The following is a 13,603-nucleotide window of genomic DNA, read 5'->3' on the forward strand; positions in this document are numbered from 1 at the left end:
ATTTCTCACTTTTTATATTATTTCACGTCATTTTTTTCAAGCTTTTACGTAATCATGAAATTGCGTACCAGATTATAGAAGGTGGTCCTTGATCCGCTTTATATCTGCTCGTCTGAGTCTCTCTTTCTCTCTCTCTCTCTCTCTCTCTCTCTTATACACAATAGCGGATTATGAAAAAAAGTTTTTCAACTCTCCCGTTTTAACGACGTGATTTTTCGTTATGTGACCACCGTCTGAATTTTACTCAATTATGATATTACCCACTCGTTCGACGCATTTATTTCGATATGGCTTGTAATACTCCGATTCTTTGATCATTCACGACTGATTTGAAAAAAAGTAACGAAATTCACACAACTTATACCGCGACGCACACGTGAAAAGAAACGAGAATCGATATTAATTATTTCAAAATTGACCTGCACGTTCAATATAATATTATATTTCAATTAAAAACTTTTTCAAACAGTTTTCTAAAGGACAGAATTTTTTTTTTTTTTTTTTTTTTTTGATTTCCGAAATTCTTTCCAAACACTTTGATTTATACAAAGTACACTTTTCGCGATACGTGGTTTCGATTATGAATAAACCGCGACTCGTGTCGTCGATTTTCCTTAACGAAAAGACACTCGTCGAGTCTTCTGGTCTGACTGAACCGAAATACTCGAATATAGGTGTAGCTATTCGGTGTTCCACATAGTGGGAAAACTCTCTTTCTCTCTCGTCCTTTCTGTCTCTCTCTCTTATCTCTCTCTCTCCCTCTCTCTCCTTCTTTACCCCTTGGGCTATTTTCGTTAGGCTTCGACCGAGTAATCTATTTTATTTTTCTCAAAATAATATGCGTACCAGGTGGTCCCCGCAGCTATTACACGCGAGTTTAAATTGTTATATATCCATTACAATATACGCACGTGCGCAACAAAATTTCTCTCTCAATTTTCAAACAATTCTATGCAGCAAAAGAAGACTCAACGTTAGACCGATTATTAGAAGCGCAGCTTATAGAGATTCGCCAAAAACAAATAGGCGATGCCTTTCGATACTACAAACGCGGAATTGTCACCGAATGAATTTGCCCAAGCGAAACAAACGCGATTTGTTTAACAGCGACAAATTTCTGTATGTTCAAGTCACGCTCTGTAAAATCTACTGATTTTACGAATTCAACGAATCGGTTCGCCCACGCTGTTACGGGCTCTGCTGGTCCAATTGGTTGCACGGAATCTCTACCGAGGCTGATGAATGATTCAGCACTATCTCGCCGCACCGAGCAACGTGCCACTACTTTTATTAATCTAGAGGTATTAGTTAATGCAAGACTGTCCACTTGCCTCACTCTATCGGTTAAATTCTTAAGGCAAACAATCCTGAAGTTTTAATCTTACTCTTTGATGAACTTCGGTTTAAAATCCGCGGTAAGATTCTACTGAAGATATAATTTCATTTGAATCATCATTTGGGCAAAAATGTTTCCATTATTTTACGCTGGTTGTAAGCGCTTTTATTTCTTTGTGAAATATTTCTAAAATGTTTTGACAACCGTCTCAAATTTGTCTGTATAATTTTCGATGACTTGGCCTCAGTTTTGATCCTCAAATTTGGAAGCATTACTTTCGAATACAAGCTTCATGTAACTGCTTTCACACGCTGATCTGATATCAATATTTAAACCCTAAGATTTTGAAAATACGTCTCTGTTTACAGAATTCTTTATTTGTCATCGAATGGTACGAGTAATAATAAAATGGAATAAACTGAATTCAATGAATAAGTTTCACAAATTTTGAATAATAATTCTTTTCATCAATCTTCATTCATTTTTCGAAATTCGTTTAACCAAAGTTTCTGACTTCTATAAGTTTCATCAAAGTACAGAATATCCATCTTTCAAACCTGCAGAGAGTACGAACAAAACATCCTCCAAGATAATTTACGAAACTTTGATTCGTACGGTTGAAAAATTCATGCGGCGGTTTTCTTCGTTGAATAAGCCGATTTATGCTATACTCATGATATTGAAAATGAAAAAGATGAATTGAATGAGAACCGATTTCCACCAAATTGGAAACTTACGCGCGTTTCCTCGTCCAGATCACGATGCAGGTCCTGCAAAACGTGAAATCCGATGGTGCAATTACCAGGGCGCGTTGTAACCGTGAGCTTAGCGTTAGACTAACCACCCGGAAGTGCCGCCATTGTCCACCACTAATCTGATCACAGATGCTCTTCCGTTCCCGCACAATGTTTGTTTGCGGTTGCGCTGGCGAATCCGGAGAACACCGCAGAAACTCTGTGCCGGAGTGTTTCAATAGTCCTAATCTCCCTCTTCCTCACCCTCCCCCAACCCTTTATTCTTTCGCTCCGGCCATCTCCGATCATGGAATCAAGGGGGTAAACCACGTGATAAACTCGTTCATCCCTTACTCCGGAGAAAAAAGAAAGCATCAAACTTGGATTCAAATTTTTTTTACATAAATTATGGATTTTCCATAAAGACTTTTCACATTTACTCGTTCGGGTATTGCTTGACTTCATACATTTCTAAACATTGAAATAATTAAGATTATAATTGATAATTTAGTCACTTATCCAAGAATACTTGTTTGAGAATTATTTTACTCCCTTGAAGTTTGCGAGTCTTCCAATTTTCAGGAAAATCGTGCATAGATCGGGTAACATAGTTTCACTTTTTATTTACGAAATTAAATACTAGTTCACACTATTCGGTGTTCCAATGTTGTCCGATGAAATTTAGAATCCTTATGGAACACACAGTGTGAGAATTATTTTTCTATGATACCTACTTTTCAAAAATTCATTCATTACTTAAAATTAGTACACCGATAGTTGTTCTTCGATTGGATTCTGTGTTGAATCTACAAGTTCAATATTTTTTCTTCGCAGTGCTTAGTCGAAGACTTGTCCTAAAGTTTTGCACGTGTGAATGCATAATTGTCACTTTTTATGCTTTTGAATTTGACCGTTTTCTACTTTTAATGATTTCGTGATGGCGCCGCCTGAATTCGTGGGAATAATTCACTCGTCGCAAGTAGACATCGCGGCTCATACGATGAACAATAAATTCAACCATCCACGGTTCCACGAATTTGCGTGTAATCTCGTTATGCTCCAGCGGTATAGCAACGAAGTATCGAATCTTGGTCCAAATAAACCACGAAACTCGGTAAATCGTGAGAGAAATTCTCGAGTACATTCAGTCTCGGGAAGAAATATGCCAAACCCTCAGTGCTTCGGGCCAAATCCTTATTAAAGCTCAACATTTGATGGACTTTTAGGGTTTTCTAAGCTGCTCCGCACTTCTTCGACCATTTGTTCAACCGTTTTACGTACTGTCGTCAAAGTGGCTGAACGATACTTGTTCAACGATTCATTTTCTTGGAGTCCTTGGCCTGGCTCAGCGGTGAATTGGGAGAATTCAAGTATTTTAGGTAGTTTTCAAACAAAGGGTATAGAAATCATGTCGAGTTATTTCGTCCGACGAAAGCCTCGACCGACCACGTGAGGACATATTGTGTCTCGTCTGTCTGTGTAAATACATACACGAAAAAAGAGAAGGAAAGCCATGAAAACCATCTTCTTTGATATGCACCGATCGTATATCATTTCCAAATAATAATTGGCCATTATATTCCGACAACGTGTGTTCTGTACCTATATGTACACGTGGTAGTACGTCCTAGATGTATGCAGGCACGCGACAGTCGACGAGTCGAAGCAGCGAAGCGGGTGCTCGTGTCGCTTTAAGGTGTCAGTCACACTAATGCCTGTATTTTGCGTCTAATATTTGTGGGCGGAAGGCTGAGGCGCGGTTATTGTTCATTGACAACCGAGGTCTCTGAATAATATAGTCATAGGCCAATGCTAGAGAAGCATTGAGTCGAATCTAGGCTTTCCTACAATTTTCAACTCCCTAAGTAGATTCACGTGTTTCGATCTGGGATACGTACGAATCTGTCGATTTTGCTGCGCATAATTCGATGTTTTGACGTACTCTGGATAGAAAATGATCGGGTTTGCACAGAAATTGGGATAGGGAGGCAAAATGGGATGCCGTTGAAATTTTATAAAAAATGTTTTTTAAATAGTCAAAAATGATGCTAATTTTTTCTTTATTTAATATAGTTATAAGGCAATTTAAATTCATCAAATTTATTTATTTTTCATTCTTTTACGAGCTACCTCATTTAAAAAGAAATAATTTTTTCTTCAATATCTGAAAATCATTTTTATTTTGTTTGGTTACAATTGAAAAAAAAAAAAAAAAGATTTAGCGTATTTGAGTGCTCAAAAACTAAGTATTTCCTTCAGTACCCCGTTTTGCCCCTCCTCCCTCCCATATACATCGAAACGATTCATTTTTGAGTAATTTTTTACTAATTATTCACTCGTTTCAGCTTCGACTTTCACGTTTTCTTCAACCCTTGACAAAATTGTACGGATTATCAAGAAGCCAGCGAGGGCAGGCAGCTCGGCGAGGTTATAAGGGTTTTTGAATTATAGAGAGCCGAGGCGAAGAAGAGAGACAGCGGCAGGCAAAGCAAGAGCCCCTTTCTAATTAGCTCTGGTCCCGGGGTTTTTGTTTAATTAACACGCACGTGAGCGCGAGAGTATCGTGTGCGCGGCAAGCCCTTCCTTCCTTCCTTCTATTTCCTCCGAGATTCTGTTCCCCGGTAGATAGATGCAGGGTGTTTGTTTACTGAAAATGGGCCGAACGGCCGTGTTAAGCGCATGCAAAGGGTTATCCGTCGCGCAATGAGCGTTGACAAATTTTTCCTAAAGGAAAGAAAATTATCCTTCGAGCCGGGATTCTATCTCGAGATTGGAACGAGCTACAAGTCTTCAATTGGCTCCGCACAGTGCAGCTTTCAAGTCAAAACCGAGCTCGAGTATCGCATTTTATAATTACTATTTTCCTTAGTTTTTATTAGTCTTCTTCTTCATCTTCTTCTTTGATTTTCTATACGAGGGACATATGATAAATTCCGGAGAAAAAGGAACGGTTCAGACGGTGGCACGCAAAAGCAGAGCTTTTGCACAGTCGAGCTCGGTTTTACTCGGCTCAATTCGACCGAGCTCGGCTCAGTGCTATGCCGGACGTTAGGTGCAGGTGGTGTCGGTGTATTTATAGCCTCGGCGTGACTCGTCTCTTCTCTCTGTACCAATACTCAACCGAAGAGCTCGATGGACCAGGGGAGAAGCCGTCGCGACGCCAACCGTTGAGAAGCTTCGAATGCTTCGACGCCGAGCCATCAGACACTAAAGCCCGTCTTTCAGTCTGGAGGGAAAAAAATCTACTCAACTTGTCTCGGGTCTGGAGACTCATTCGTTTCGCCGTCGGTGGTGTTGGGTTAGAATAGAAATTCAGCTCTGAAGTTTTGCGAGCCACTACAGAAGGTGTTTGGTTTGAAACTGGATCGATTTACTCGTATTGCTGTGCCGTTCAAGCTGAGCGTTCCGAGGAACGCACTCATTGAGTCGTTTCGAATTGTTCCAAGTCTTTTATAGAAACTGCTAATCAATCATCAGTCAAGAAAGTCGGTCAGGATTTTGTTCAGCTAATGATGACACGACTTCTTTGAAGTCTTCCGTTAAATCAGGATGAGAGTGGTTAACCTCGTTACCAGAGTTCCCCTGGATTTTAATTGTCGAACCAGAAGCTTCACGCATGTTAATTGTGTGCTCTTCATTTTTTGATTCCTTTTTTCTGCTCGGAATTCCAGAATTAATAACACAATCGTGGAACTCCGAGAGAGAGAGAGAGCATTTCAGAATAGAGGTTTAGCCTCCACTTGACGCGGATCTCTCGTCAAAGCGGTCGCGTGATGCTCTTTCCGAGGAATCATAGAAGGAGCAAAAGCCCGGGCTTTTGTGAAATTGGTCAACACTTTTACCACGCACTACAATCAGATAACATCGGTACCAAGGCTTGGCGGCAAGTCGCGCGTCACTTCCAGTCAGCCTCGAACGACTAACTGCTCCCAGCAACGGCTCAAGTTTTGTCCGAAGTTCACGGGGTGGGAAACTTGTTTGTTCGCGCGAGTGCTATTCCGGTGGAGATGAACTTGCCTCGCGCACAATCAGGTCTTATCTAAACGTGACTGGCGTGTTCTTAATGGTCCCCAAGCGGCCAGGAATTGTTTCTTCCCTCGCCAGACGATGCAAATCACTCTATACCTTCGATTGATTTTACTCCCCATTAGATTTTTATCTCATCAAAAGTCTATATATATATATATACCAACATTAATTCGATCACTTCATCACGTGGCTTGTCCAATCAGCCAAAACACCCATTTCCCTAATCTGCAATCCGTCCAAACGAATCACCTGACGTTCATTGTTAAGCATCGATTTTACAGAATTTGGGATAGACAGTAATTTGTTAGAAATCGTTATCAAAGCTCAGCGATCACTATTCCGATTCAAACAATGGTGCAAATCTCTGGTAATACCTACAACTCCAAAATATGTCGTGGAGCTTCAGCGTGGTCTGGTCAGCTGCACAATGACGCTATTTGGCTTCGGTGTAACCTAGCTCGAGATTCTATCAGCATTTCCATGGTTATGTGGATCAGCGATACTGTGTTGCAGCAGAGATGCACACGGTGAATAGGGGATGATGTTGTGCTGGACTAGCGGATAGCATGTAAGACAGAATCGTGCAGGAGTCGGTGAAAGGATCCGCGCCGCGCATTGGACTGCCAATGATTGTCTCCCATATTCCCATAGAACCACCCTGCCGGCTGCCAGTTGAAGTCATGATTACCAACCTCAAAATCCCCACAAGGAAATCGTCGCCTGGATCGTTCAATGGTTGTCTTAGAAAATTCCTTGAATACCTCAGAGCGGCAATAAATTTCCATATATTTCCGCACGATTGTTTCGCATATTTGACGTGCTTTAGTCGTAATTTTCACCTTCTTCAGGCCGTCAATCGTTTTGTCTCATCTTCGATCATGTTGTACAGAGAAGAACCGAAGAATGTAAAAATAAATAATTACAATTATGAGGAGAATCGTTTTACAGATACCACCTTACACCTTTTTTAGACCATTAGATCTTTATTAGACCTCAGACTATTTTCTTCCTACATCTGACAAAAACCCTCCACAGCTAACTTGGCGCCTTCTCGAAGACAATTGATTCCGCTTGATGCGAGGCGAGACGAGACACGCGTATAAGTGGCCTCGAGTTACGCGTCTTAAGCTCTCGAGACGTCTTTCGACGCCTCTAGTTCGCAAAAGAGACAGTGAGAAGGGTGGCCGGGGCGAAAGAGCGAGAAGACTCGTGGAAGGGGTGGTGAAGAGGAGCGCCAGGGATAACGCTGCAAAAGCAACAGGTGTCGACGGCTAGCTTGCCACCCTCCACCCTCCACCCTCCACCCTCCACCCTCCAACCTCCGCCAGCCACCCGCTAGCCCCTCTTCGCCGGGAGATCCCGGCAAGATAGCAAAAATGTTTAATGGGGTGAACTCTCCGGAAAATACCGCCTTATATATATATATATGTGTATACACACACACATATATGTGTACCTAATATATATGTACTTATATAAAGTTGGATACATGCAGCTGCGACCGTTCCTGGAATATTGTTCTCTCGGTTCGTTCAATTAATCCATTTATTGCGCAGGGTGTATCGATTCTTGGCTTGAAAATTGTTACGTATGGTGTTTGCTATAAGAGTTTCTGTTTCAGATTATTATTACATTAATATCAGTATTATGATTAATAGATATTTGAACTTTGGTAACGTTTGGAATATGGAAAATACTCGTAAAGGTTTAAAATTTTATGTTGTTAGCACGGTTTCACTTTGTCGAGAATACTCACTACATTGTATATCGTTGAAAATGTGAAATTTCTTCGAGTGTTTCGAGTTCGTACAGGTTTGAACAAATTTAACTGCAACGAAGGAAGATTGACACTAATTTCACTTGTTAGGTACAGATAAAATTTAATCGAATTTCTTATCATCTTGCGTTCAATTTGAACAAACGTGTGGGGACTAAAATTTATATATGAACATAATAGATTTTGATACCACGTTCCGTGAAGTTTTACACGAAATTTTTATTTGTGTTGTTATTGAAGAAACGACATGTTGAAGTATGCGCATTTGAATGTGAGTTTGTCTGAAAGTCGACATTTTCGGGTTTTTGTCGTTTATATATGCTTGCAGTTTTTTTCATATTTTGTGTTACTTATGTATTGATTGATTCTCGCATAAATTGCGCTAAAATAAATGTATTATATCGATTCGCTATTTATAGGCTTCTTTGTGAAAGCCAAATCACCCGAAGACCTGAAAATATGAGTAAAATTTCAGCTCCTAGGAAATGAAACTGTTGAAATGTTTAAAATAACTCAGAAGGTGGAAATTAATGGTGCTACAAAAATCTTCAGAGTCTTGAATTAAATTTGGATTTTTCGACACATTTTACGTTGTTTAATTAATTTTTGTCCTAAGATAGCGAGAAAAAACATTGGATTTCGACTTTGAGAAAATTTGAAAAAATTACAGAATTTCGAAGTCCAGTTTTTATCGTCACCCCAAATTGTAAATTTTGTACTCAAAACAAGTCAGGGCCAGAAAATAAATAATGCTTGTTCTAGTCCCTTGAAAGACTTCTCCAGGGGTGTAAAAATGATCCGAGAAAAAGGTTCGAACTAAAGAGGCGAATCTTTTCATCACAGGCATTGAGGTCAATTTTGTGAAGAGATAATTAATTAAGACTCCACGGCGTTGGTCGAACGAAGTCTCGATTATATTGCTTCTTCGCTGCACGGAGAAACGTTTTCGAACAAATAACGTCGAATTGAGATCGGTCAATTGGAACGCTCCGCGTAATCCAGAGGTGTTAATTCCGCGACAGAGAAATGTCACGGTAAAATTGCCAGGGTGCATAGAATCCGCGTTGTTAAACATCGCCTCCGCCATTTTACAGCCCAACTGTAATTGGACGAGCCTGGGTGAAATGGTCGTTCGATAATCCTCACGGACTACCGATTCGTCGCTGCAGCTAATTCAATAGTGACGGTCTGTTATCTGATATTGTTACCCAGTTATTACATGCTTTATTGGGAAAACAATTCCCCGGCACGTAAGCGATGCTGATTCGCGTGCGGACAATTACGAGCTTTCGATACCTCGTGACAAATGTTGGAAACAAAGGAATTTTTATTGAAACGTGATATCGCTCGAAAAATCGCACGAGAATTCGGTGGTAATTTAACGTTGTTATATGCAAAAACCCAACACCGGCGAACAGTTTGCCGAATATTTTCATTTACGAGTTAAAACTTGTGACAGATTCATTTGTTGGGTAGCATAAGGTGAATTCTGTGGGGAAATGGCGCCCTGGCGAGGCACTGAGAGATGAGTATTTGATTAAGGAGAGTCGAAACAGCTGTCGGAAGGAGAAACTTACGCTATGAACGGAGCCAGCTCTCTCGGCTATTAAGATATTATATTAGTACGATTTTGTTTCAATTGTCTTATTTTAGGCGGTAGGATATGGGGGATAGCAGAAGAAAGAGACAAACAAGAAGAGAGAGAGAGAGTTTACATAATTTCAAGCATGGAATGAAAGGTAAGATCGTGCAGGGTTGACACTTTGTACATTGAAAATTAAATTCAATTAAAAATCTTTAAATCGTCTCGAAGTTTAATAAACACGAGCAAATGAGAACGAGATACAGAGAGAGAAAGAGAGGGAGAGAGAGAGCAGGGGAGAAGGAAAAAGTGGAAAGTGATTTTTTGTACCAGGTAATTTTTCCTTGCTCTTGCCTTTTTTTCGTAAAGTTATAATTTACTTTTTAATTTTGGACAAATTTAATTAGAGGGGCCGATGGAACGCTCTGGTTTAATTAATGCGTTTCATTTCTTTCCAACAAATGCGTTATTCCTCCTTTGTGAATGTTATTTAATATTCCTTATTACTTTTTCTTATTATTTTTAATTACTATCCGTTCTTGAGCCGTTTACTTCGGTCGTTTACTCCGAATCGGGCGAGTGAATTCACTGTATTCGCATATACACGCACGTACGATTACATGGAAGACTATTTTCCATCTTAAATTCTTCCGTCATACTTTTCGTGCGATTTAATGTATTCGTAATAATTAGAAATAGGTTATTTTTCATTTAATCTTTCTTATCTTTATCATTCGAGAAGCAGAGGCTCTCACTTAATTGCATTGCAAGATTCATTTGTTGCCTAAATACAAGGGCACGTTTTTGAGAAGAGTTCACAAAATGGTGAAGAGAATATTAAAAATGAGGCCTTATAATAAAAAGAAGGATTAAACGAACAAATTTTCATCAACCGCGTAAGGGATGTTTCTTTTTCATTTCCCAGCCCCCTATGGATTAGGGGATGATGGAAACTGCGCCTAGCACTGCACGTGGCTTATGACGCTAGTCAGCTTTTTAAACCCACCCTTGACTTAAACGTATACATATCTATACACACACGCGTAAATGTTAAGGGTATAATAAACAGAAACTGAGCACCTGGCCACCATGAATTTATATTTTATATTCAACGTGCTTTTACGAGCTTCGGACCGTTTTGCATTAGTGTTTTACCCACGAGTACCTTACGCCCACCCTTTTCTGTAGCTCGAGTCGAAACTGTGGCGGATTCGTACGTCTCTGAAGTATAATTTTTTGTTTTTTTTTTGTTAACTAAATCTTACATATGTCACAGTTGAATGATGAAACAGATTCATCCCATATTAAGCACCATCTATTTAAATTATATATTTATAATTTATAATGCGAGTTCAGCGACTCAACCAGACTAGGCAGAGAAATCAATCGTCACTCGTTTTTGTCCAGCTTTGAACTTATCGAATCTTGTCGTAGTTCAAAATGATCGATCGAATATGCAATTTAATATACTGAAAGTCATTTTGAATTCTGATGATTCGCCGTGAAAATTTTCTTAAAACACTTCGAAAATTTTTATGCTGAAAGCAAAAAAACAAAAGATTGAAAAAAAAAAAAAAAACAGAGACGCGGCCGAATGACGTAATTGATGTTTGAGACTTAGGTATATATAGAATGCTGAAGGCGATATTTTCGCAGCGAAATAAGCTGTAGCCGGGCGTTATTCTCGCAGCATCTGTGACCCGTGGACCCCGCGGTTGGGGTGGTGCCTTTGTTTTGGTACAAGAGACACGGTTTCTCAGCCAAAATCTGTTATTTCAGGTTAGCCGAATAAATCTGAATAATATTTTTCAATCGAATTTCACGACCGTCGCATAAACCAGGACGATGTACTGCTCAGGCTTCGATATGACTTTACTTCTTTACATAAAATCAAAGATATTGCCAATGGAAATATACACGCAGTATGTATTACGTACACTTTGGGTGTATATGAAATATCCTTTTCTTCGTCATATCTTCTACCTTTTAAATGCCCCGCATCTATGACGTTAATTTTTAGTAAAATTGAACGATTTCATTTTATTCCTGGGTACAGGATCTATTCCATCATCTAAATCGAATAAAAATAGTAATTCGATAGAATATTTGTGTTATTCTAGCAAACATCAATAACCTGACTAAAAATGATGTTCATAAAATTGACCAGCACTAGACTTGGTGTTAGATTGACTCCAAATTATCGTATAAAGACTTTCTCTCTTCAATTTTCATCTTCTCCACATAGACAGTCCAGCACTAATACCCGATTCCACGTATCCCTAATCTACGAATGCACATCCCACATCGATTGCAACAAAATGGCTCCAGTCTTTTAAGCCGAGGGTTTACCCCGTCTTTCCGGCAAGTGCAGCGCTGCTATATCGTCTCGGTGATATTCATGACACGCACGTAGCATTGGGTAATTTCTGACAGGATAAGGCGCGGGTTTCGGCTAGTCGGGTCGGTGAGAAGCGAGGCGTGGCGAGACGAGGTCGTCGGCGCCAGGTGAGGGGCAGCTTCTAGGTGTGGTAATCAAATCTAATCCCTTCGAGCCATCCGTGTGCTAACTGCTAGCCGATGTTACATCGGGCTTACACCGGGCGTAACCGGGCTGCTAGGGAAACTCGAGGAGATCTTGCGATAAGGGAGCACGAGGGGGATATTCCGTATGCAGAGATCGTGCCAACCCCGACGCTTCCGAAGCGAAGCGAACGCCGTAGAACAGACAGGGAAAACCAAACTGTACTCGCGCCTTGAACGCGTTTCCTTCGGCTCACTTAGTTTTTTTTTCTTCTATCAGAAATTATCCGATTCATTCGGTGAATGAAACCCAATCTCAGCATCGAATCTAACTTTCTCAAATCATCTTCATTATTGATCTATATTTATGGTGGCAGTGAATGAATTTCATCGTACTTTTTTTATATACCGTGTCAAATTATTGTTACATAGTTAAAGCTCAACAGCTTGAAGAAACTTTCCTGTGACTCTACGAGGAAAATGATAAATGTTTTGGGGTGATATTCACCCCAAGTGAATTAGGGTTAAACTATTCACAATATGTCTTAAGTTAGTGTGAAATTCGGATCAAATGTCAGGACAATTTATCATTTGACTTGACAGCAAGGAGTCACGAAAAACTTACAGAATGTTTGATTTTTTCAGAGTTAATTTTTTCCGGTTGTGTTAGCTGATTGTTTAACCATTAGATTCCGAATTGAAGATGTTACACATCTCACGCAGAGTGTTTATCGTCCTAAGTCCCCTTTAAGACTGAGGGAGAGTCTTCTTCAGGTATAAACCCATGCATCCCCGAGGCTCAAGGGTAGGAAAGCTTGAGCATTTCGACAATGTCCGACACAATTTACGGAATTTTAGCGGAGCCCCTGTTCCGCTGTATGGGCAATGCATACCGAAATAATTTAAGTATGTGTAAACCAAAATACAAACAGGTATAACAAAAATCGATGCACTGAGTTTCCATGGAAATATCATTTATTCATTAATTGTCTCTTAATTTTAAGAGAAAACTAGTTTATGCATGATGCATGAATTTGTAGCAAATCTATAGTCAATATTTGTCTGCAAAACTTGTTGGGAAAATCTATGAAATTTTCTTAAAATTTTCAAAAACTGAGTATAAAATTTATGTTTCTTCGATTCAATTTCAGAAAGAAAAATCGGAAAACTAATTCAAAAGTCAAGATCTTTCGGAAAAAATATTTGAGTTTTTTTTTTTTTTTTTTGACAGCTCGGATATTGTTAGTTTTAAATATTTTTTTTCATTTTTACTCTTCTTGGATTAAATGAGAGTATTATTTACAGAAAAATGATTGAAAATATTCGATCTCTTGAAGTAATTTTAAGAAAATAATTTCCAACGACAATTTACCAAATTTATTACAAGCCGTTTACATTGAATAGACTGCAGCGGTGAACATTCTGTGTACAATCAATTCGGGTTGGAGTATAAACCCATGTGATTTGGAATTTAATATGTGCAGAAAAGCCCCGCCTGCACGCTGAAAAGTGTTATTACGGTGAGCTCAACTCGAGCCATCTCTTTCAATTCTTACAACTAAAATGCAACTTATTTTTCTGACTCTTTTCTCCTGCAAGATCTATCGGATTTCACTCTGCCCTTT

At 39.4% G+C, this 13,603-nt stretch overlaps 1 protein-coding gene across 2 annotated transcripts in view; it reads right to left on the reverse strand.

Annotated features, from left to right (window-relative positions):
* Positions 1 to 13,603, reverse strand: part of LOC124412398 (delta-sarcoglycan) — a 155,976-nt gene that overhangs the window by 52,006 nt on the left and 90,367 nt on the right. Inside the window, exon 1 of one of the 2 annotated variants that reach the window (XM_046892239.1) lies at positions 69 to 261. The exons of the other annotated variant lie outside the window; for it this stretch is intronic. The gene's annotated coding sequence lies outside the window, so the exon portion shown is untranslated. Of the gene's footprint in view, positions 1 to 68; positions 262 to 13,603 lie in introns of those variants that run through there. 2 annotated transcript variants of the gene reach the window in all.

Source organism: Diprion similis, chromosome 11, assembly GCF_021155765.1.
Source record: "Diprion similis isolate iyDipSimi1 chromosome 11, iyDipSimi1.1, whole genome shotgun sequence".
NCBI classification, from domain to species: Eukaryota; Metazoa; Arthropoda; class Insecta; order Hymenoptera; family Diprionidae; genus Diprion; species Diprion similis.